This window comes from Ictalurus punctatus, chromosome 23 (assembly GCF_001660625.3).
Source record: "Ictalurus punctatus breed USDA103 chromosome 23, Coco_2.0, whole genome shotgun sequence".
Lineage (NCBI taxonomy): Eukaryota > Metazoa > Chordata > Actinopteri > Siluriformes > Ictaluridae > Ictalurus > Ictalurus punctatus.
In genome coordinates this window covers 3,859,299-3,881,724 of record NC_030438.2, presented here as the reverse complement: position 1 = coordinate 3,881,724, position 22,426 = coordinate 3,859,299, and the positions used below count along the sequence as shown (strand labels likewise).

Genomic DNA, 22,426 nt, shown 5'->3' with positions numbered 1-22,426 from the left:
GTCCCAAAAGTCTCCATACATAAGTGTTAATACAAAATTAACACTTTATAGCAAAATGTCTTCCAAAATGTACATGCCAGTTTATATATAATATAAAAGAATTTTAAGAATGCCTTTGACGAAAGAAGAACGTATTGAAATCATTCTCATGGCTGGATCAGGAAGCTGTCGCAAGATTGCGATGGACTTTAACAGGAAACATGGCAAGCACATCGCACACCGCACTGTTGCCAAACTTACTGGAAAATTGAAAAAGACTGGAAGTGTCGCGGACCGACCGAGAAGCGGACGCCCACGAACATCCACTGACGAAAGCACAACCGGTGTGGTGCTGGCGAACTTGTGTACGGAGACTTTTGGGACACCCCGTAGTTCAGATATTTTCACTTTTCCTTCTTTTCAGTGTCGTCATTTTTGTAGACGTGAAATAAAAGGATCACCACAGTTATTTTACAGATATGCAAATGCTATACTAGTGTTCTGCTAGCAATTTCATAACTAACCTATACAATGCAAGGTACCTATGCAAAGTACAGTAGGACCCTCGGGTCCGCGGGGGATAGGTTCCGACCTCCCGAGAGGATGCCTGAAATTGCGGATAGTAGCGAACACTATATACTGTACATACTTATGATAACGTTTCATTTATAAATTAGGCACAATAAAGACGTTAACAACAATAACTAATAATCAAATAGAACAGTTATAATAATAAAAGTTATGTGAATGTGGCTTCTCTCAATTTCTCTTTTAAGATATTTATTGTACTGTACCCACCCTTCTTATTTTTCTTCTTCATCTTCTTCTAAGCTGGACAAAGGGATGATTAAGGGTCCTGGGCAGGACCGCACGAGGTTTCATGACGTTACGCACAATTTACATTTTTTCTTTAATTTTTATTTTGGACTGTGGTCAACCGCGTTTAAGTGAAACCACGGTAACTGAAACAGCGGATATGGGGGTTTTACCGTATTATACTATTTTTGTCATATCGCCCATCTGCGTGTGCAGAAATGCGCACACGTACGTATGATTGTTTTTTTCAGATAGGTTTTTCACCCTTGAAATTTTTAGTAGCACTATCCTCATACTGCCTACCACTTTGCTACAAACGTAAGAAATGTATCGTTCGATTGTACATATCGTCCGTGGTGCCTTGAACGAGAACCGCGCGAACGTACACAGCACTTTTAAAGTTCTATCCTGTATGTGAAGATGACCGAGTTTGTTTAGAAGTATTTCTCTAAAAATGTATTTATTTAACTAAAACAAGGGTGCGTTTACGCTGTAGATGGCTTCACACTACTAATTTCACTTCTGGGCTAGACCAATGCAGATACAGTGCTGCTTGAACGCAGGGCCGGACGATTAATCGGAAAGTAACTCAAAATTCAGAACCTCTAACCGGTTATTTTGTTTTTTGTTTTTTAATCCTGTTACTACTTTCCCCTTAAAAAACGTACTACGGCGTGTGTAGTCACGTGACTCCGCCCCGTCCAGTCGGCGGCATGGAAGCGACATGGTTTCCTTCGATTATTTTAAAATCAAAAAGATAAGAAGTGCACGTTTTCATTGGAGAAAAAAATATCCCACCTTTAATATTTGAGCATATTTCCAGTACAGACCTCGTCAGTGAACTGTGAGGGCAAAAATAAAGCAAAAATAATCGTTCATTAATCGCAATCGAGGTTTTGATTTCAGGTCATGTCGTCCAGCCCTACTTGAATGTTTGCGAACCCTTTCGAATTTTCAACGTTTCTGCATAAATATGACCTAAAAAAACGATCCAGTATTACGTATGACATATCTGTGAGTGGCAAAAGTAGGTGAAGCTGAAGGGTTAGCCGTTAATTTGAAGGGGAAATTAGAATCAGGATTTTTCAATCAGCGAGACAATCCGGTGTGAGTGGGAGCGCCGTGTTTTATGTAAAGAACAGGGATCTATCAGAATCTGATCTTCACAACACATGCTTGTGGATGCGTATCGTTGCACGAACAAAGGAGATTTTTGAGAACGTCTGAGCGAGAGTTGTTGATTCTCATCAGCCCGGAAAAGTTCACAGAACTATCTCTGAAGAGTTATGTACAAACATATACATGTATAAATATGCTCATCAAAAGAGACGGGTTAGCGAAGAGACGGGTGGCAAACGCACACCTGTGAATATGTTCCTCCATGTCTGAACGCTGCATTTTTCATACGGAAGTAGTTAATGAACAGAATTATAGGATAGGACGTGGGCTATGTGTTTAGCCTGAGGTTAGCTCTTTTCCTACTGTACTGCTGAAGAGAGAAAATTAAGCATTACTGACGCCGTACGCAATCGTTCCCACACTCATTTACACATTATTTGCCTAAATTTCTTGAAAGTGAATGAACCTGTGAAGCATATTTGGCTTATAATGTGGTTTAAAACAAAGCCAACAGGTGCTAACGTTAGGGTGTCTCCACAGGGTGCTGCTCAGGTTTGAGTCATGTTTATAGTTTCGGGCATTAAAGTTTAACAGCTGTCAGTACATTTTTCTGTTAAGAAAAACACACATCTTTCTGACTTCCAGGATCTGTAAACAAGAGAGCAAACACCACACCTACTGGCTGATGGGTAACACAAAGGTTATGTGTATGCTTTGCTTCCTTCTAATCAAATCTATGAAAATAGCAACTCAATGTCATTTGTGTTTAGCTAACTGAATGGAAGTGGAAGTTCCTGTCAGCAGAATTAGCTAATACTATTTATCCATTAGTTCAGTTGCAGTGTATATTATCTTGATTTTGATTGATTAAATGGCTGTTTAATCAAATAAAGGAAAATCACTCCTTCCATTCATTTTTTTTTTCTTTCTTCATTTTTATTAATTCCTTTAACTGTGTAAGCATTTACAGCGTTGCATACATCTTCAGACCCTTTGAGCTTTCCCAACCTGGAACTGAAAAGGACATAATTGGGCTTATATGTCATGAATAAGCACAAATCCCCCCATAATATTAAAGTAGGCGAAATATCAATGGTGTTCATCTACCAATGTTGATTAATATATCAATTATCAATTATTTACGATGGAAAAAATGCTACCAATTGCGATTTTCAAAGTATGCACCCCATTGGTGTGAAAAGAAAGGCCAAGAACATAACTAAACAAACAGCATGAAGACCAGGGAGCTACCAAAACAAATCTGGGACAAAGTTCTGGAAAGGGATGAATCTGGGTTTGGTTATAAAAATGATCCCAAACTTTGAAAGTTCCACAGAAGAAGTGGAAAAAGTTCAAGCGATTGTATTTTATCATTTTTTTTTCAAGCCACAGGTATGGTGCACAAAAAGCACCATTTTTATTACATATTATTCCATGCGCTGAGGTGATTCTCAGTGCCGAGTGGCGCTTATAATATTCATTTATTTGTTTGCTACATTAGCCTTGAAGCTCCAGTAGAAATCTCAACAATCACTTCAGGCACTAAATATATTTTGGCTGCCAGACTAAATTTGGGGTAAAACAAAAAATTGTGCTCATTTCATTTAAGTTCCTAAAAAAATAAACAATAATAATAATAATAATAATAAAAAGTTTTGTAGTTTCTTTTATGTTAATTCACCGCATTCTCTCGCACTGTTTTAGATCCCCATAACGCTCAGGAATGGAGTGTTTCTTGCCCTGGCTTCCAAATAGGACTAAAATTTCTCACACTGCTTAAAAGTGTTGCCTAATTAGGTGGCCTCCTCCATGATGATATTATTGTATCTGTTGAATGTTGCAGTAACCTACAGATTATCTGCACATGCCTACAGGCTTTATTGTCGATAGTGGAGGATTTAGAGCTTTGTCTCCTCTTGGGTCGGTGCTCTGAGAGTAATAGAAGTCATCACATCCACGATCCTGCTACTGCTTCACTGCTGCTGCTTTTCTTTTCTTTTTTTTTCTTCTTTCCCTTCAACTAATTTTGGAACCAGAGAGAGATATGATTTAAACCTCCTTTTTTCGCTAATTACTTTCAGAACGTAATTAAAAAGGCGTACTTCATGTTACCATCTAATAAGCTGGAGCCGACTCCCCGGCGGACGAACAGGCCCCGAAGACATGCAGGACACGATTAAATCCGTTACCAGCTTCGGCATGATTATCAGCGTGATTATTATCCCCTCGTTCCTCTGCAGAATCTCCCCCCCCCCCCCCCCCCCCCCCCACACTTACTGACGAACTCGTTCTCTTTCATAATTGTTTTGGGATGAGTGTGTGCGCTGAGTGGAGAAGGTTTTACATTTCAGCTTACTCTTTATTGACGGCCTTCGATTATTATTATTATTATTATTATTTTGGGTTTCAGTATGTTGTTTTTATTTAATTCACTGTTAATGAATATATTATATTTCGGAAAAAATTAGCGCCCTCATCTAGCGTGAGTTTGATGCCCTTTAACTGCTCAATATTCAGGATTGAGTACTGACTTAATTATTCTCGTGTTACATGAATATGAGACACATTACTTTAAACCAGCAACCAGCTTTCTCCAGATTACTAAAACACACACACATACACACGCACACACACGTTTTTCTCTCTTCCTTCCTCCTTTCCATTGACGAGTTTGTCTCGATAATCATCTGATGACGTATAACTACTCCGAGCACTTCAGCTCATATTCTGATTATTTACAGCTTTCAGTTCAGGAACTTCTTCACCAGGTACAGGACTGTTTTAAGGCATACACACACACTTCACTGTCCCTTCCCCCTTCCACTAGAGAATTCCGCTCTCGAGCCAATGACATAAACCAGTAGCTGATCTATGTAATTGCCGCGAGCCCTCTGACTTCAGGTGCTTCCTGATGGATGAAGTCCAGATTCTCTGTCTCTCCCTCTCTCCCTCTCTCGCCCTTCAGCGAAGCAGGGCGTTTTCTGTCTCCAGATCAGTGCCGAAGCAACTCGGTGTCTTTAAATAGCTTAAACTGCACTCTGTCTGACTGGTCTGGGAAATCTCAGCTGTCTCACTGATACACACTGATATCACTGAGTTCCCAGGAGGGCAACATCATCGAGCTGCCTGAGTCAGAATATAACTTTCACTGAAGTCAAGTCAATATGGCATGAATATATCATGCTGAATGTGAAGATTAGCTGAATACAGTGCACTATATATATATAAAATATATATACATACACACCTTGGACGAACAGAAATGGAATAATGAGGCGGTGTAAATATTAAAAGTAACAGTCAGTATCTGGTGTTCTCCAGCTGCTTTAAGTATTCCAGTGCATCTCGATCGCGTCTGGGGGGGAAACATGGTTACATGTGGTTTTCCACTGCAAGGACGGTCAGCTGTCCTTCCTGTCTCCCTGTAGCACCGTCTTAGACATCTTGCGTTACAGACATTGCAGTTTATTGCTCTGGACACATCTGCAGTCCTCATGCCTCCCTGCAGCAGGTCTATGGCATGTTCACGCAGGAGAGCAGGAACCCTAGGCAGCTTTCTTCTGGTGTTTTTCAGAGTCAGTAGAAAGGTCTCTTTAGTGTCCCGATTTAGTGTTATTGTAACTGTGACCTTAATCGCCTAACACCTATGATCTGTTCGTGTCTTAAGGACTGTTCCACAGCTGCATGTGCGATAATTGTTCACGGTTCCATTGAACAAGCATGAAAAACATCGTTTAAACCCTTTCCGATAGAGATCTGTAAAGCTTATTTGGATTTCACAAAAAGGGACGTTTCTGTAAACGTTATACATAACATTTTCATGTCACATATTAGGATATAAAACTTGGAGACATTATTCACTTTAAAAAATTAAGTTTAGTATTGGGAGTGACAGTACTGTCATGATTTTTATGAACAGGATTTTGGGATCATCTTTTTCAGGATGGACACGTTTTAAACTCCTTCAGTATTGGTCAAAATAAGAGTCATTAGAAACTAGTTTATGCCGTCTTCTGAACGGGACAGACTGTATCCCTGCCCCAAAAACACCACTGCTTGAACCCCCCCCCAAAAAAACAAAAAAAACAATAGAAACCACCACAGAAATTCTAAAGGTTTCCACTACAAATACCATTACAAACTTTCAGCTAACCATTAAAACCATTACCATTATTGGTCCTTAATTGTATCCACTAGACCTAACATGCCACCAATAGAAGGCAACAAATAACCAGTAGAGATCCACAGGAACTGTTACAGTTTCCATTAAAACCAATACAATTCCCATTATAACCATTATTATGAGGGTTTCTGTTGTTTTTTTCAGCAGAGACGTCCTATTTAGACAGCCTTCTCCCAAATGGTAAATGAAGACGATGATAATATTGTGCATGTTCACTATAAGAACTCGATACAAAGAATTTAATATTGTTTATAATGCCTAAACTGCTTACTTTGGTAACGTTTAGCTAGTCCTGTGATGCTTCTTTGTGTAACCTTGATTTTATTTAATATTGTTTTCTGTAATCTTCTAATGTGTCAGTAGTTAATTAAGAAGCTAGTCAGCTATTTAGGTATTTATGTTTAGTTACTCAAATGACAACGAGCTAAACTGCCCGTACGGGATTTTGTGGCGTTTTGTTGTGAATGTTGTGGCTAAAAATGGTTGATTTTACTGCAGCTTTTTTTCTTTTCTTCAAAATTTGTCATGCAATTCACAGCTTTTTTTTTTTTTTGCGGAAAACTACTTGAATTACTGTATTGTCATCAATGTAAAAAATGCTTAATAAAGTTTTTTTTTCTACGTTGAGTTCCCCATATAATGTCTGTATTTTTTATTCTTTTACACAGAGAGTGAAGCTGACGATGCCTATAGATTCCCGCCGCTGCAGGAATGGCCTGAGTGTGTCTGTGGACTGAAACTGAGGTAAGCTTAAACACACCTCACAGTATACCAGGATATCGGAAATGGTTATATCGCTAATGTTTTTGCGTCACGGCCCTGGTGACTGAGACGGTCTTCGTGGTCCCCCAAAAATTGTCCCCCAAAAAGACTTTAAAGGTCCATGTTAGTGTCGAACTAGTGAGCTGTGTGGATATATTTAGCTACATCATTGTCAGCCCTCTTGGTTTAAAGCCAGCTAGATTATTTAATAGAATGCTAATTCGTTTTAAAATTCTTTTTCAGCTTTAAAAATATTTGTCAGATCATTTCAGTACATACGTAAGACATGTACAGAATAAATAGGGGGGGGGGGGGGGGGGGGGAATCCAAATCAAGGCCTGTCATAGATAGCTAGCTAAGACATTACTAGCTGTTTAGTGTTACACCAAGGTGTTGTCTTTTCTATAGCTAAACAAGAATACCTAAATAGCCAGCTAGGTGTAGGTAAGTGCTGTCAGTGTAGTAGATAAACATTAGATGAGTTCCTTAATGGTTCTGTCAGGTAGCCATTCTCCCCACACCATGCCTGCTAGGCTAATTTGAGCTAATCTGGGCTGTAAGAAGGTGTTGTGTTTTTGAAAGCCTGTTGGGTAAAATGATTCTGTGTTAAAATAAGAGATGAATGAAAGTGAGAGCTGGCGCGGTTTCTGCGGAGATGTGACGCTGTTTCCTGTTAAACCGGGCTCGTGCCGTGAAAGAGGAACTCTTTCTTGTTTACATCTCAGCGCTCACGCTCACATTGTATTTGCGGTTTTAATCTCTTGCCTTTTATCAGTTAGCAACAAGAAGCATTTTCCTATCTGTGGCCTACAGGCTCTTGTTTGTTTGGTTGCACTTTTGCCATTGAGGACAGACTCTGTGTTGTGTGTGTGTGTGTGTGCATATATATATGTGTGTGTGTGTGCGCACATATATATGTGTGTGCGTGTGCATATATATATATATATATATATATATATATATATATATATATATATATATATATATATATATATCTGTGTGTGTGTGTGTGTGTGTGTGTGCGTGCGTGCGCGCGCGTGCCACCTGCTCTGCCTTTTTCTGCCTTTGCTCTCATGGGTCACATGACTGAAGAGCCTCTCACAGTGTTGCCATGTCAGCTGTTTTCCCTCTGAAGTGGGTTACTTTTGAATGGCTGTTGCTGGTTGATTTTTTTTTTTTGTCTGTTGGTAAAGGGTTGTGTTTTTTGCATAAATGTTATAGATTATGTATATCTTTATATTCAAACACTTTAGAATACACACTTTAGTCATTTCAGTGAATTAGTGCACTCATTCTCATGGCTGTTCTTTTATTTATGGCAATATCTGTAATAATACTAGACTTGGTGAAAGGACTGTTTATGGAAACTGTTTATTTTGAATACAGCTTTTAGAAATCGTGGCACAATGTTAGACGTCAGAAGAGGTTAAAAGGGGGATGTTTTGAGTTTCTGGTATTAGATTGTGTTTTTCGGGATTGTTCTGATGGTTGGACATGCTTGTGTCCTGAGGATCTGGCAACCCTGGCGTCTTGTTCTGAGCACAGTGTCAGAAGCCGGAGGAATTTTCACGCGCTGGCTGTGCACTCCGTGTGTGAGCTGTAAGTGTGTGGGGGCATGTTTTAACCGTTTGTGAGGACATTTGGTCCTTTTCGGTCCTCACAAAATAAAAGACTTTACAAAAATTTGCTGCTTTTATCTGGAAAACTATGAGCCAAAACATTTCATTTTGTTTACTGAGTTAGGGGTAGGTGTAAGCATATCTGCGTGCGTGGGTGTGTGTGTGTGTGTGTGTGTGCGCGAGTGAGTGTGTTAGATGGGGAGGAGCAGCTCGAGATGCTCACATGAGATTTGCATGGCCAGTTCGTCAGCTGTCATTAGGAACAGATGACGGAGGATAAGCTCCTCTTTAAGCTCCTCATCTTCTTTCTCTTTCTCTGTCCCCTCTCTATTTGTTTTTTTCTTATCCACTTGTCTTTCTGTCATCACCCTCGTCTTCGTATCATTTCCTATGCAGCAATAACACTAAGTGTAACAGCTGTGGTATGGATAAAAAGAGTGTGATGAAGTGGGAATAGTTAGGAATTGTGTATTACTCAAGCAGTAAGGAATTATATATACATATAAACACACACACACACATAAAATATAGAGTAGCCTGTGGGTATGTTTTGTTGTAGTGTGTAGATGGGACACGCCCATAGCCAGAGGCCAGTTGTCAAGGTAATATGGAAAGCATTGTTGTGGCTGCTAAACATGTAACTTTCTCCCCTGATAAATCCTTTTACTATATAGCACACTTTTCATTGTTTCCAGTTCCCTGGCTGTCAGCATTCTTTAATGTCTAGTGTTCTTTAGTTTTCAACACTCCCTAGTTTTCATGTTCAGATGTTTCGTCGTTTCATAGTTTTCATCATTCCTTATTTTACTTTTCCTAATATTTCAAGTAGAGATGGCATGATAACACTTTTTTTTTTTTTTTGGAACCTTTTGGCGTACTTTGTTTGGGAACGTTGTGCTCAAACACCAAATATGTCTTGGTTGATTGATTCCATTTGGAGGAAAAGGAAGAACACTGAATAGATGATATTTCTCTAAACCTTGCCTTTAAGAAGGCATGATGATTTAATTGAGCGGTTGGTCACTGTAAATGAAATGTTTTCTCCCGGTGGAACCTGGGTTCGCTAGTCAATGGGTTGGTGTTGGTGGTGGTGTACCCTCATGCAGGATAACCCACTCTAAACACCCCACATGTCAGATGTTTGCCTGCTGATGAATCACACATTTGCTGTTGGGCAAACTTGAAAGGAGACTTAAGGCCTTTTAATGTAAGCCGGAGTCATCATCATTCATTTGTTCAAGCCTCAGATGTGTGATTCAGCAGCTGAAACGAATCATCGGTCAGTTTTCTAATGGAGGCGTTCCCTACATTAAAATGTTGCAGTTTGTTTCTTCTTTGTGCGTGTTTTTTTTTTCTGAAAACTGACACTCTTAGCTACGTTGGTCTCGTCGCGAACTTTAAAGAAGCAAACTGAAGACACCGAACATGACTTGGCTGATCAGCTACGGATGTGTCCCAAACACAAGACACCTGCGTTGGTGCCTTGCTGTCTCATAAGGCAGCGCTGTACCGTGAGTGACCAGATTAACATGGGCTTTGAAGGCAGCTAGCGTCACCCTGTTGCCAAGATAATAGCATACACTACCGACTCACTGGTGCTAGTCCCGTTAGCCAAGATAGAATAAATCATCGCTGGGAAAAAGAGAACGGATATTCTGTGACTATACCAGGGAACTCATTTATCAAAGCATGTATTGAACAAGTTCTAAATTTGTTTGTAAGTACCGCCAGTACGCATGAGGAAATTTGTCGCACATGTTCGCACAGCTATACACAATGGATATTGATTTAAAAAAAAAAAAAAACCCGCTCTGCTTATTAGCACAATGAAACGCCCCTAAATCACGATATATGGTATACAACTACCGTTAAAAAGCCCAGTAGGCTTCTCATGGAACCCGTTGCTTGTTGTTGCGTGCCAATGGTTTATTTGCTTTGCCTAAGAAATAAAAACGATATTGATTATTTGTTTTTATGGCTACATGTATGGAATCTATTGCCCCGTGTTCGGTATTGCACTTGCGTATGCCAAATCTTCAAGCATGGCATCGTCCCGGTCGGTCGATCTTCGGAACATTCCGTCCGTCGTCTGTCTCCATTCTCGTGAGCGCCAAGATGAGTAATTACGCTGCCAGTTATGCGATATGACTGACGATTAGAACGCTCGATAATCGGTTTACTTGCGATTACACTTTTCTACCACTAGGGCTTCTGCGCACTCGTGGTCAGGAGTGTGCGTAAATGTACGCCCATTTCCACGCACAAGAAAAACTCTGCATGGAAAGGTGCATATCCACAGTTGATCAATGAGCGCTCTGGACTTTCTTGTCAGAAATAAAATATTGACTAAAAAAAAAAAAAAAAACACCCCCCCCCAAAAAATCACCAAATTGTACTCATTAAACACACCGTTCTCGCTGTCAGACGTCCTCTTCTTCGGATCTTCGTAGCTCTTCCGACGTTTATTAATTTGCTAAAGCTGCTCAGTCTACCTGACAAACGCCAAATGTTGGGATCGGAGAGTGTGGAAATAGAGCCGTTGTCATAGTGATGCGTGTTACACTGCTCTGATTGGACGATAAGTTAAGAACAGAAGGGGAGCGAAAGTACTAAAATATCAGCTATGTTTTTGCTTGTTCGTATGATTCCGTTGCAGACATTTAACACGCTGGTTTAAAGCGCCATTCACACCAAACTTTTATACACAATCACTTAGCCAGGTGATAGAGAACCAGCACGAAGATTTAGATCAGGGTTGGACCGGACTGTCCTCATTTCCGAATCCGGACCGGAGTCTGCCTATTAAGTGCCTTGTGCCGTATCGACACACTGATCCCAAAACCCCAGAAAATCCGATTAAGACCGATTATTTTTCTTTATTGAAAACCAGCAAACAGCAAAAGATGGTTTTGTCCGGTGCCAGTTTGACGACCAGAACAAACATGTGGAGATGTTTATGTCGGCTTGTCCTGTATGTCCATTTTCAAGTGTCCAGCCAGCACATCGAGAGGAGTCGGCCGGATAGTTTGGAATGACTTGGCTTTATCACTTGGGTGTGATCGGTGCCTTCGAATGGTTTAAAATAATGAGAGGTGAGAGCAGTTACAGCCAAATATTGTGTGAATGTGGTGTGTAGTGTATTTATATCATAAACTAATAGAAACCTTTAAGCTGTTCGTGAGAAAGCTTCTGATAGGTTGATGTGTTTAGTTGTTTTGAGTGTAATTACATCTGATTGGTTTATAGAGGTGCGGTGTGTCTTTGAATGAACAGAAGCAGACCTCTGTGTCTCTCTCTCTCTCTCTCTCTCTCTCTCTGTCTTGCTCTCTCTTTCTCTCACTCTCTCTCTCTATCTCTGTCTCTCTCTATCTATCTCTGTCTTGCTCTCTCTTTCTCTCACTCTCTCTCTATCTCTATCTCTCTCTCTATCTGTCTTGCTCTCTCTTTCTCTCTCTCTCTCTCACTTTCTCTCTCTCTCCATCTCTCTGTCTTGCTCTCTCTTTCTCTCACTCTCTCTCTCTCTATCTCTCTGTCTTGCTCTCTCTTTCTCTCTCTCTCTTTCTCTCTCTCTATCTCTCTGTCTTGCTCTCTCTTTCTCTCTCTCTCTCTCTCTCTATCTCTCTCTGTCTTGCTCTCTCTTTCTCTCACTCTCTCTCTATCTATCTCTCTCTCTCTATCTGTCTTGCTCTCTCTTTCTCTCTCTCTCTCTCTATTTCTCTGTCTTGCTCTCTCTTTCTCTCACACTCTCTCTCTCTCACACTCTCTCTCTCTCTCTATCTCTGTCTTGCTTTCTCTTTCTCTCACACTCTCTCTCTCTCTCTCTATCTCTCTGTCTTGCTCACTCTCTGGCTCACTCACTAGCTCTCTGTCTGTCTCTCTGTCTCTCTCTCTCTCTCTCTCTCTCTCTCTCTCTCTCTCTCTCTCTCTCTCTCTCTCTCTCTGTCTCAGGTCGTTTTGTATGCTCGAGTGTTCTCCCAGTGGCCCTGTGAAGTGGCCCTCCATGTTAAAGATTCATGAACATGATCATCTTTCCGGAAATGGCTTGTTTCAGAGTCGGTTTAGAGCGATGGAGTGATGGCAGAATGACTTTATGAGTGGAGTTTTATTTTTCTTTCTCTGTCTCATTCTGTCTCAATTCTTTTCATTATTCACACTTTCTCTCTCCGAGTCTCTGGTTTCTCTTTTACTAAAGCGCTCGCTGTTACTTAGTCTGTCTCACTCCCTCAGTGGCTTTCTCTTGTTTTCTCTCTCTCTCTCTCTCTCTCTCTCTCTGATTTCAGGCCTATGATTTAGGATGCGATGATGCCTTCTTCCCCTCTTCCCTCTCTCTCTCCTCTCATCTGCTTTCTCATTGGGGACTGTTGTTTCTCGGCCACTCCCATTTATGCTTTTGGTCCTCCTCCTTCTTGCTCTTTCTCTTTCGTTTCTGCCTCTTTCTCTCCCTCTCTCTCCTGGCTTTCTCTCTCTGAGTCCTCTCTCAGTCCGGCTCATACACTCAGCAAAAGAACGGTTGATTTTAAACAATCCTTCGTTACACATTTGTTGTTTTCTCTGAGAAATGAGAGTCAACCGAGAGCTAATAAAGTCTTTCTATCTTTCTGTCTGTGGGTCTATGCGTCTGTCTGCTTTTTACTTGTCTCTCTTTCTGTCTGTCCCTCGTTTGGTCTGCCCCTCTTTCCGTCTGTCTGTCTGTCTGCCTGTCTTTCTTGCTTGCTTCCTTATTCTGTTAGTCTGTCTGTTCCGTCTGGCTTTCTGTCTGTCCCTCGTTTGGTCTGCCCCTCTTTCCGTCTTTTCCTCTGTCTGTCTGTGCCTCTCTTTTTTTGCTTCCTATGTTCTTCTGTTTGTCGGTCTTTCTGTCTGTCCCTCTTTCCATCTGTCTGTGTGTCTGTCTTTCTTTCTCTTTATTTTTCTGTCTGTCCATCTGTTTTTCTACGTGACCGGTCTTGTGTCTTTTCGTCTGTGTCCCTTTCGATCTTTCTTTCCGTCCGTCTTCCTCTCTTTCTCTTCATTTTTCTGTCTGCCTGTCTATATTTTTTTTTCTCACGTGACCGTCTTTATGTTTTTGTCTGTCTTTCATTCTCGCTGTTGCCGTTTCAAGGTCCCCCCCCCCCAACCACCCCCCCCCCCCATCTGTCTTTCTGCCTTTCTTCCGATCTGTCTTTCCTTTCCCCTCCAGAATTCACAGTTGTTGCCTTTTTGATTAGTAAACGCCGTGCCTTTCAGCGCGTAGCCCCGAAATCAATCAAAGCCAGCAATCTTCACAAATTAAACCGATTAAAACGCCACTTGAAGGAATCAAAGAGTAACGGTGCCTCTTTACGACTTTATTGCTTCGTGCGCGTGATGTCAACGTGCAGTATCGATGCTCCACTTCAACGATAATATTAAGTAGGCCTCCAGTTCAATTCAAATACATTTGGCCTTCAGTCGGATGATGAGTCTTGTTTGGGATAAATCATTCAAATTCGAAGTGTGTGATGTACACACGCGGTAATGTTTTACAAAATACGTCTGTCCTCGATTCCTCCCGTCCTGGTTTTCTTTCCTTGCTTCCTCGGAGGGAGAAGCTAAGAAATGATAAAGGATACAAGAAGGTGAAGTTAAAGAAATGAGAAGCACCGGCGCTGTATATCCTTCTTCCCTTCCATCTGCAATAATTAGCCAGATTTTAGCCATATAGTGTGTTTGTGTTATAATTTTTCATTACATGCAGTAAAAAATAAAATGGTAAAAACGGTAGCTCAAGCGGTGTAATATAGCATAGCATATCGTGTGCGACAAACGAATACATGATCACGTGACTTGCTCGTGCTTGCTCCCTGAACGAAAAGTCAGCAGGATGTTGGCCGATGGTCTGGCTATTAGATTTGATCTCCTTTTTGCCAGCTGCTAACGTTGCATCGCAGGGCAGCGTAGCACACTCGGAGCAGAGTGCTATCCGCCCTCTTCCACATACGGACACTTTTGCTGGTTGTTAAGTCTACTCGTCCACTCGGCTATTCGTTCAACTTATCATAATATGTGCTTTATGTCAGTCTGGGACGTGGTGGTTTGAATTGCGTATTCGTTTACATTTTAGAAAATAGAACTAAATGCACATATTTATTATGTAGGTCTAAACGCACGTAAATAAGGTCGAGAATTTCTTCCATCCCAAAGGTTTCTGATTGGCTCGCTGTTACATCCTTGATACTTACGTAGTTTGTGTGGGGGGTATTTAGCTAAAACGTTACAAGACAAGCTAGCGTGCAATGGCGCAACGACTGGATATGTCTCGGTTCAGCTAGTTAGTAAACGGCGGGATGAGGAGCCTGATGGAGTCCCTGAGGAATCTGATAGTGTCGCTTCACCTGCGTGGGAACCACCGTGGCGAGCTCTATTGGACGTCATTTCTGCCCAAACTGTCATGCACATGTTGAACTATGGCAATACTAACGGGACAAATGCAACCTTTCATCAAAAGAGTTCATATTGCAGTTTCCCTCATATAAACCTGAGTTAATTAACCTCACGCCGTGCCGTATCACTGATATCAGGTAGCGTTTAAACTCGCACACGCACGGAGACTTTTTCATAGCTGCACAGCCGTATATAATTCTGCATGGTGTGTAATTTTCCAGCCTTCTGCAGCTGCACTGAACAAGCTGGCAGGAAACATACAGCTCATTTGATGTTAGGAAAGGGAAGTGAAAGTTTGTCAGGAAAAGAGATTAAAAGACAACGCAAAAGGTCAAGCGATGAATACAATAGTCTATTAAAGCGATATAATGTTATACGCAGTAGATATCGCTGTATGTATCGTATATATTTACTCTTGTAGTCAGTGTTTGCCATTTTGTCTTTTCTCACGAATTTTAGACGTTCATTTTTACTATGATATACAGGTGAGCGTTCTTAATACTTGTATTCAGTGGAAATCTAAGGCCTAGATCACATTGACATTTAATAAATACATTTGGGAACACGTCTGTTCTTATCATTTTTGACTTTCTATCTTCATTAAAATGTTTTTTGGTTGTTGTTGTTGTTGTGTTTTTTGTTGTTTTTTTTTAACGCCGCCAAACACAGATCTCTCCATGTGACTTCCACAATTCCAAGATTTTCCAAGATCCAAAACTTTCTGCATGAGGTGCTTTCCTTTCACAGGCGTGTAAAAAAAAAAAAAAAAAAAGGGCATGTACATATTATGAAAACAAATGATGATGGCAGAAATTATGTAAATTTCATGGGTCAACTGCCTAGTGAACATGCCCGGAGTGCTACTGAATGTTTCTGCATTTGATTGTGGACGGGAACTGGACCGACACTCAAACGGTGTCCCAAATTGCATAGTGTATTAGGCATTTTTAGCAGAATCAGTTCGAATCACTGAGAAACGAGAGCATGACGCTTGATTGGATCTAGCAGGAAAGGGCGGCGCCTTCAGAGTGCGGAAGGTTTAAAAATGGCCGACTCGGGGAGCGAGAATAGAGCGTCGCAGGAATGAGTGAGTCCTAAAACCCGGAAAGAAGTTAGCGTTTTTATACTCCCGATTCCATCGTCTCAAAGTCAGTGGGTTTTTTGAATGGGTTTTTTGGCTAAATGCATGAAATAAGGTCTGTGGTTAACAAAAGCTCAAGAAATTTCACACTTGTTGTTTTGTTAAGGATTAATGGACTACAGAGGTTGTCGGGGACGTTAAACGCCATCGCGCCGAACAGGAAAACTCTACAGCCTCGTCGTGATTATTCTCACGCTCCTGGCGCGATTATACGATTCCGACTCAAACTTTCCAACTTGTAGATTTATCAATGTATAGTATTTTCCAGTTGTACTCCTATAATATCGATCGAAAGAGTTGTCGGCCCTGTTTACACTAGTGCGGTCCTCGTCCTGTTTCAGAAACCATCTCCGTCCACGCTACATGACCAAATATGCATGTCACTTGACCATCCGTGCACACTAAGCATGCGCGTGTAAATGTAAACAGGACGTTGGTTGCTAGTTCGTACGATCAAGGTAGTGTAACGGTCATACGGTAGGGGCTCGACGAATCAGGGAAGGATACGCAATGATCCGGAAGACCCAATCAGGGGGCGAATGTGGGCGAAGCCACGCCTCCATTTTGGTCTGTTTACACTGAAACACGAGCCCGGAGTTTTCAAACTAACACGGGGTCTTCGGGATTCCAAAAAGTCTCCATTTTCGGGGGTCGAAAACACCGGAGTAGTGTAGACGACAGGCGTAAGCGTAGCACAGATTATGCGTTTTCAAACGAAAACACACTAGTGTAAACAGGGCCGTAGGGTCATTAAAGTAAGTCATGTGACTCTGGTGTAGTTCGTTTATAGCCTAACTTTAGCTTTTTTCTTCTGCTGATTTTTGTATTTAGGCTTCAGAAATTCATAAAAGTTGTGTTCATTTCTGTAGATTATCTTGATAAATAAAATGTGTAAGAAATATAAACTTTTATTGGTCGCAGAGCTTATTTTCTGCAATAAACCAAACGCCAATGGAAAAATCCTATTGGCTTTTTGTCGAGGGAACCAGGGTGATGCTAACCTCCGGGTCGGCCTACAAAACTACGTCATACTGCGCCGTGAACGGAAACTAGGAGCAGAAAGCGTTTAGGGCGGGTGTTTTGTGTTTTAAAACGGTGGGTTGCTCCTGTGAAAGCTGTTTAAGCCCCATGCCATAACACTGACATATACATAACTATGTCATAATAAAGTCACGGCAGCTGTTATACGCTCTCGTGACTGTTTATGTTCAGTGATGTAACAGAGACCCGTGTAGTTAACCTTCTAAAACGCTTGTTGCCCTGTATCATCATTTTATCATCATCATATGCTATACATCATATATGTTTTGCTCGGTGTAGTGGAGTTACGACACCTCCTTTTGTTTTATGACCCATCATGGCAAATCATTCTAACATCACTAATGGTGCTCTCTTCAGCATGAAAGAGCTGTTGTGGAATATTTCGTAGACTATGGGGAAGAAATCTATTCAGTCATGAGCTGTGTGGGGTGGGAAAGAAAACATTTTTAAGTAGACCAATAAAATTAAAATAGCTTTGACACGTAAACGACACCAGCCGGAGGCTAAATAATAAATGTGCTCGTTTCTGCTATCATTCTAGTGAATGTATAACAAGTCAAAGACAAAGATTTTGCAGAAAATTACTGCTATGCGTTAATATTATTACGAGATCATTCCAGTGTTACTTATTTGTGGTTCCATAAAAGTGCTAGGTTACAAAACTGTCATTTAGAACAACAGTCCGTGGTACAATTTTATCATGAAATGTTTTCTAATAAATATACAAAGCCATGTTTTTGCCAATAATTTCGTATCGCAAACGTTGTCATAGTAACAGTACTCTTGCTTTGGCTTTTAAGGAAGTAATAACTGTACTAATAATCGTAGGGCTGGACGATATATCTATATAATATTGATATTGTGATAAATGATTATGCAATACACTTCTGCGATATCTTTGGTATGGTTGTGTATTTCTTTATTTCTTTATTTTTACATTTTTAATAATTGCAAATGAATGGATATAAACATAAATCTGCGCTCGTGCTACACAAACTCCGCTTTGTAAAGTTTGATCTTCTTCAGGGTATTTAAAAAAAAAAGGGCCCCCTGCCTCGGAGGACTTGGAGGTCGCACAGTTTCTTCTGCTGTCACTTGACGATTACGCCTCCGTCTGATGGGGACTGAGGTCATGTTGGGAATAAAAGATAATGTTGACATAAACAGTAAACTGAAGAAAGTCATCGTCGGTGACTCTGGGTATCTGCTAAAGCCAGCGTCATCGCGTTACGTGCGTATGACGTCATGCGCCATCGACTGGGAAACGGCTAATATTTCCGTTTAGTAAAAAAAAAAAAAAAACGCTCGTGTTCCATTTCAGATGATATTACATTTCTAAAAATATATATACACTTGATGGTAGAGTACATAGTGCATAGTGTAAGTGCGTAGTACGTTATTTGGGACGCGACTTTAGTATTTACTCTCCGAAGCGTGTTTTCGGAACAGAAATAACGTGATGAGTAAATGTACCGCGCGCAGACCGACTAATCGATAATTAGATTCGTCGACACCGATTTTCATAAGCGATTATTATCGATTAGTTGTTGCAGCTCTAAGTGTTACCGAATGGATGCTGTTTTTTGACTTAACCTTCTTTGTCTGCGTAGGCATAAAACAATCTTCAAACTTAGTTTAAAGTTTTTAAAGTGAGTTTGTCAGCTAAATCATGTATTGTGATGCGCACCGTGTGTCGTAGAAATGCCCTCAGATATCGTGATATGATCATTTTGTCATATCACCCATTCCTAAATAAATGTGGAAGTATTAATATTCGGTAATAGGAAAGAACCTAATATTTGTAGTAGAGATGCACCGATACAAAATTTCTCAGGTGATACCGATAACCGATTATTCAGAGTGATATCGGCCGATACCGATACCGATACCGATAGTTCTGCCTTTTATGCCTTCTTTTAAATGAACAATAATAAATTCCACAATTCCGAAAAAAAAATGCAAATAAAAACGTTATTCTCTCCATTTCAACAAGTTGTCTGACAGTAACTGGTCTCATGAACAGAACACACATTACTCTAACGAACATGAACACATGAACTCAATTCGGGAGATTAACGTAAGATTATTAACTTATCGAATGTTATTCATTCAGATGAACAGAATGAATCGACTGAATTCTAAAAACCCTCCTGTTAGTCTCACATTCACTCTCCACAAACACAAGCACTTCTACTTCATCACCGAGCATCAAACTGGTCATATATAATATACACTTTTTTATATATTAAACATTAACTGGATATGAAATACACTACTCTACTAATATACTAAACTCCCGCTTCACTGCTGCAGCGTCCGGTGTAAAGTGTTATCAGTGCGGAGGTTACAGAGATCACACGCTGCAGTTTTATCGTCATTCCACACACCAGACATCATCTTTACACACAGCACCAAATCGACGTGTTTTGCCGCCCTCTTTTGATTCACAGGATATGATCGGCCCTGATCGCCGGATGTTTTTAAACTATCGGCCGCTAGCTGCTAGCGGGAGAAATCGTCTTCATCGACCGATACTGATTAGCGGCCGATACATCGGTGCATCTCTAATTTGTAGATCACGACGGTGTCTGTGAATAAGCAACGTTTGTTCGAATGATGGTAGTGCTGGTTAAGTTTCTGCGCTAGGTTGAGATTTCTCCCTGCTTCCAAACATCATATGAAGAAAAGAAATTCCTTATTACTGCCCGACCATCTGCGAATCCATTCATCACACGTGCAGTTCTGGACAGATCTAGACTCTGTAAGTTGACTGCGAATCAATACACCGCCCTTCTGACCGATAACCTTTTATCCTGTGATGAAATGTCTCTGTCCTGATGGGAGTGGCCTCTTCCGGGCTGCCATCCACAGTGCGCCAGAGTTCACTGAATGGTTTGATGAGGATGAAAATGGTGTAAAGTGCATGCTGTGGCCTTCGCGTTCCCCCAAATCTGTATGAGAATTTGTATTTTAACCCCTTCATGTTAAGACACGTCATGGCTTCGGGTGTTCAATGCAGTGTTCAGCAACACGGAGGACTGCACAGTCGCTGGATGTTTATTCATGTTGTGAAATGATTTGCCTCTTATCACATGTCCAGAGGGTGAGAGCTGTCAAAGCTCCCCGAGTCGGCTCGGTTTGATTTTAGTATCATTCAGGAAATGAGAGCTAAGTTGCAGAGACTGTTCTCTGTTCTCGAGTCGTGCTTGACCTGAGTGTGTTTTTGCTTTCTTTAATTGCTTGCACTTCGAGTTTCTATGACCAGTTCAGATCGCTCCAGTCGTCGGCTGTCAATCACCGGGATATCTTAGTCCTTACGGTATGGACTTCCTCTGACGCATGAAGCCTGGACCTTGTCAAGCCCGGTGCTACGCAGTATTTTTAGAGGGTGCCTTAGAATAAATAATATTGTACATTTCTTCTTTTTTTTTTTTTGTAATTCCAGTTTATCAGCATATGCCTTGATAAAGGTGTAATGAAACATCTCTATCATTTCTGGTAGGAATGAAGCAGCTTCTCATGGCCTGTGTTACATTTTAACCGGTGTATCTGTGTTGTAAAGTAACTGCGCTCTCGTTGCGGTGATTTGATTTCTCGCTCTGTCGTTCTGGTAAAGTAGGCCACTGCAATCCAGCAGGGATCCAATAGCAGCACTCGTCTTACGTAATGTGTGTGTGTGTGTGTGTGTGTGTGTGTGTGTGTGTGTGTGTGTGTGTGTGAGCGTGCGCACGCCAGGCCTTAACAGCGTGCCAGCCTCATGCTTTGGCACCATGCAGCCATGTGTGTGTGTGTGTGTGTGTGTGTGTGTGTGTCCGTGTGCGTTTGTCTCCACCTACTTAGCTCACACACTGCAGATAAAGCACGGATCGAGGAAAGGAATAGCCAATGATAAATGTTGCTTTATCAACGCCTGTATGGTAAAATATATATCCAGCATATTTATAAGAAGATATGTGAAATTACACGTTGTATTTTTTAAAAATAATAATAATAATAATAATAATAATAATGATGAATCATCCTGCACGTTTCCAATTAAGAGGCGTGTGGAACGCGTGCATCCCGCCCCAGTAATCATCCAATCTGTTCTGGATGGAGCTGGTAACATATGGAGGAATGGTGTAGGCTAAATGTGATTGAGGGAAGTCAGACCCCTCAACACGTCTCAGGCGGAATCAGATCATCGCCTTCACGCTGTTTCATGGGCACGTTAATGCACTTCTTAATCTGTTTAAAACTCCAGCTGGCTAACGGTAGTGTGTGCAGGAGTACAGTGCGATCGTCCCTCACACTTCGTCTTCTAGAGTGAACCCAGCCCTCCTGAAGCACAGAGAATACACAGCAGTGTATCAGAGTAGTGCGCTGGTGCGTGTGTGTTCAAATGAACTTTATGCTGTTAAATATTTTATACTAAAGTGTGAATGTTTTCCAGTTGAAGCACACAGACAAAGCGTTCAGACTGATTTCCGACTGTTTCTTTCCTTCCCTTCTTTTTCCTTTTCCGTTTTCATTTCATTTGCTTCCACTTTTTCTTTTGATTGACCTCCCCATTTCCCCTTGCTTCTTTTTCCTTTCCTCTTCCTACCGTTCCCTTTTTTCCTTCCTTCATTCCTTTCATTTTCTTTTCCTTCTTTTTTTTTTCTTTCTCCCTTTTTTTTTTTTTTTTACTCACTTCCTTATTTTTCTTTTCCTTTCTCGTCCCTTTTTCATTTCCTTTTTCCATTTCCATTTCTCTTTCCCTTCCTCGTTCCTTTTCCTTTTGCTTCCTTCCCTTTTTTCTTTTGGTCTACTTCCTCTTCATTTCCTACCTTTGGCTTCTTTTTCCTTTTCTCTTTTTCCCTTTCTCTTTTTCTCATTTTCTTCCTTTCCTTTTCATTCACTTCAGTTTTCTTTCTCATTGTTCTCCTTTTCCCCCTTTTCCTTCCTTCCTTCCTTCCTTCCTTCCTTCCTCTCCTTTTCCCCAGCCTTTCATTTCCCTTCCCTTTTCCATTTCTCTTTTCCATTTCCTTTTCCCTTCCTTTTCTCTTTCTCTTCCTCCTTCCCTTTCCTCTTCCTGTCTTTCCCTTTTTCTGGTTTTCTTTGTTTCATTTTCATTACCTTTTTTTTCTTTCTCCTTTTTTACTTCCTTCCTTCATTCCTTCCACTTTTCCTTGGCTCCCTTCCTCCTTCTTTTTCCTCTTTTTTCTTCACCTTTTCATCACCTTTTAAAAGTTACGCGTTTTCTTAAAGCGATGCGTCATTTAATAATGTGATCCTTCCTTCATCCATCCACCATTTTCAGATTCTTGCGCAAGTGCCGGATTTCCTTCAGGAAACACGCATCTACTTTTACTTCTAAAACAGTTTTGAGTGTAAGAAGAGTGTCTC

At 40.9% G+C, this 22,426-nt stretch overlaps 1 protein-coding gene across 2 annotated transcripts in view; it reads left to right on the top strand.

The window, feature by feature from the left end:
- The window catches only part of ncoa2 (nuclear receptor coactivator 2), a 69,755-nt gene that overhangs the window by 11,829 nt on the left and 35,500 nt on the right, over positions 1-22,426 (top strand). For both annotated transcript variants that reach the window (XM_017453360.3, XM_017453361.3), the window contains exon 2: positions 6,766-6,841. The gene's annotated coding sequence lies outside the window, so the exon portion shown is untranslated. The remainder of the gene's footprint in view (positions 1-6,765; positions 6,842-22,426) is intronic.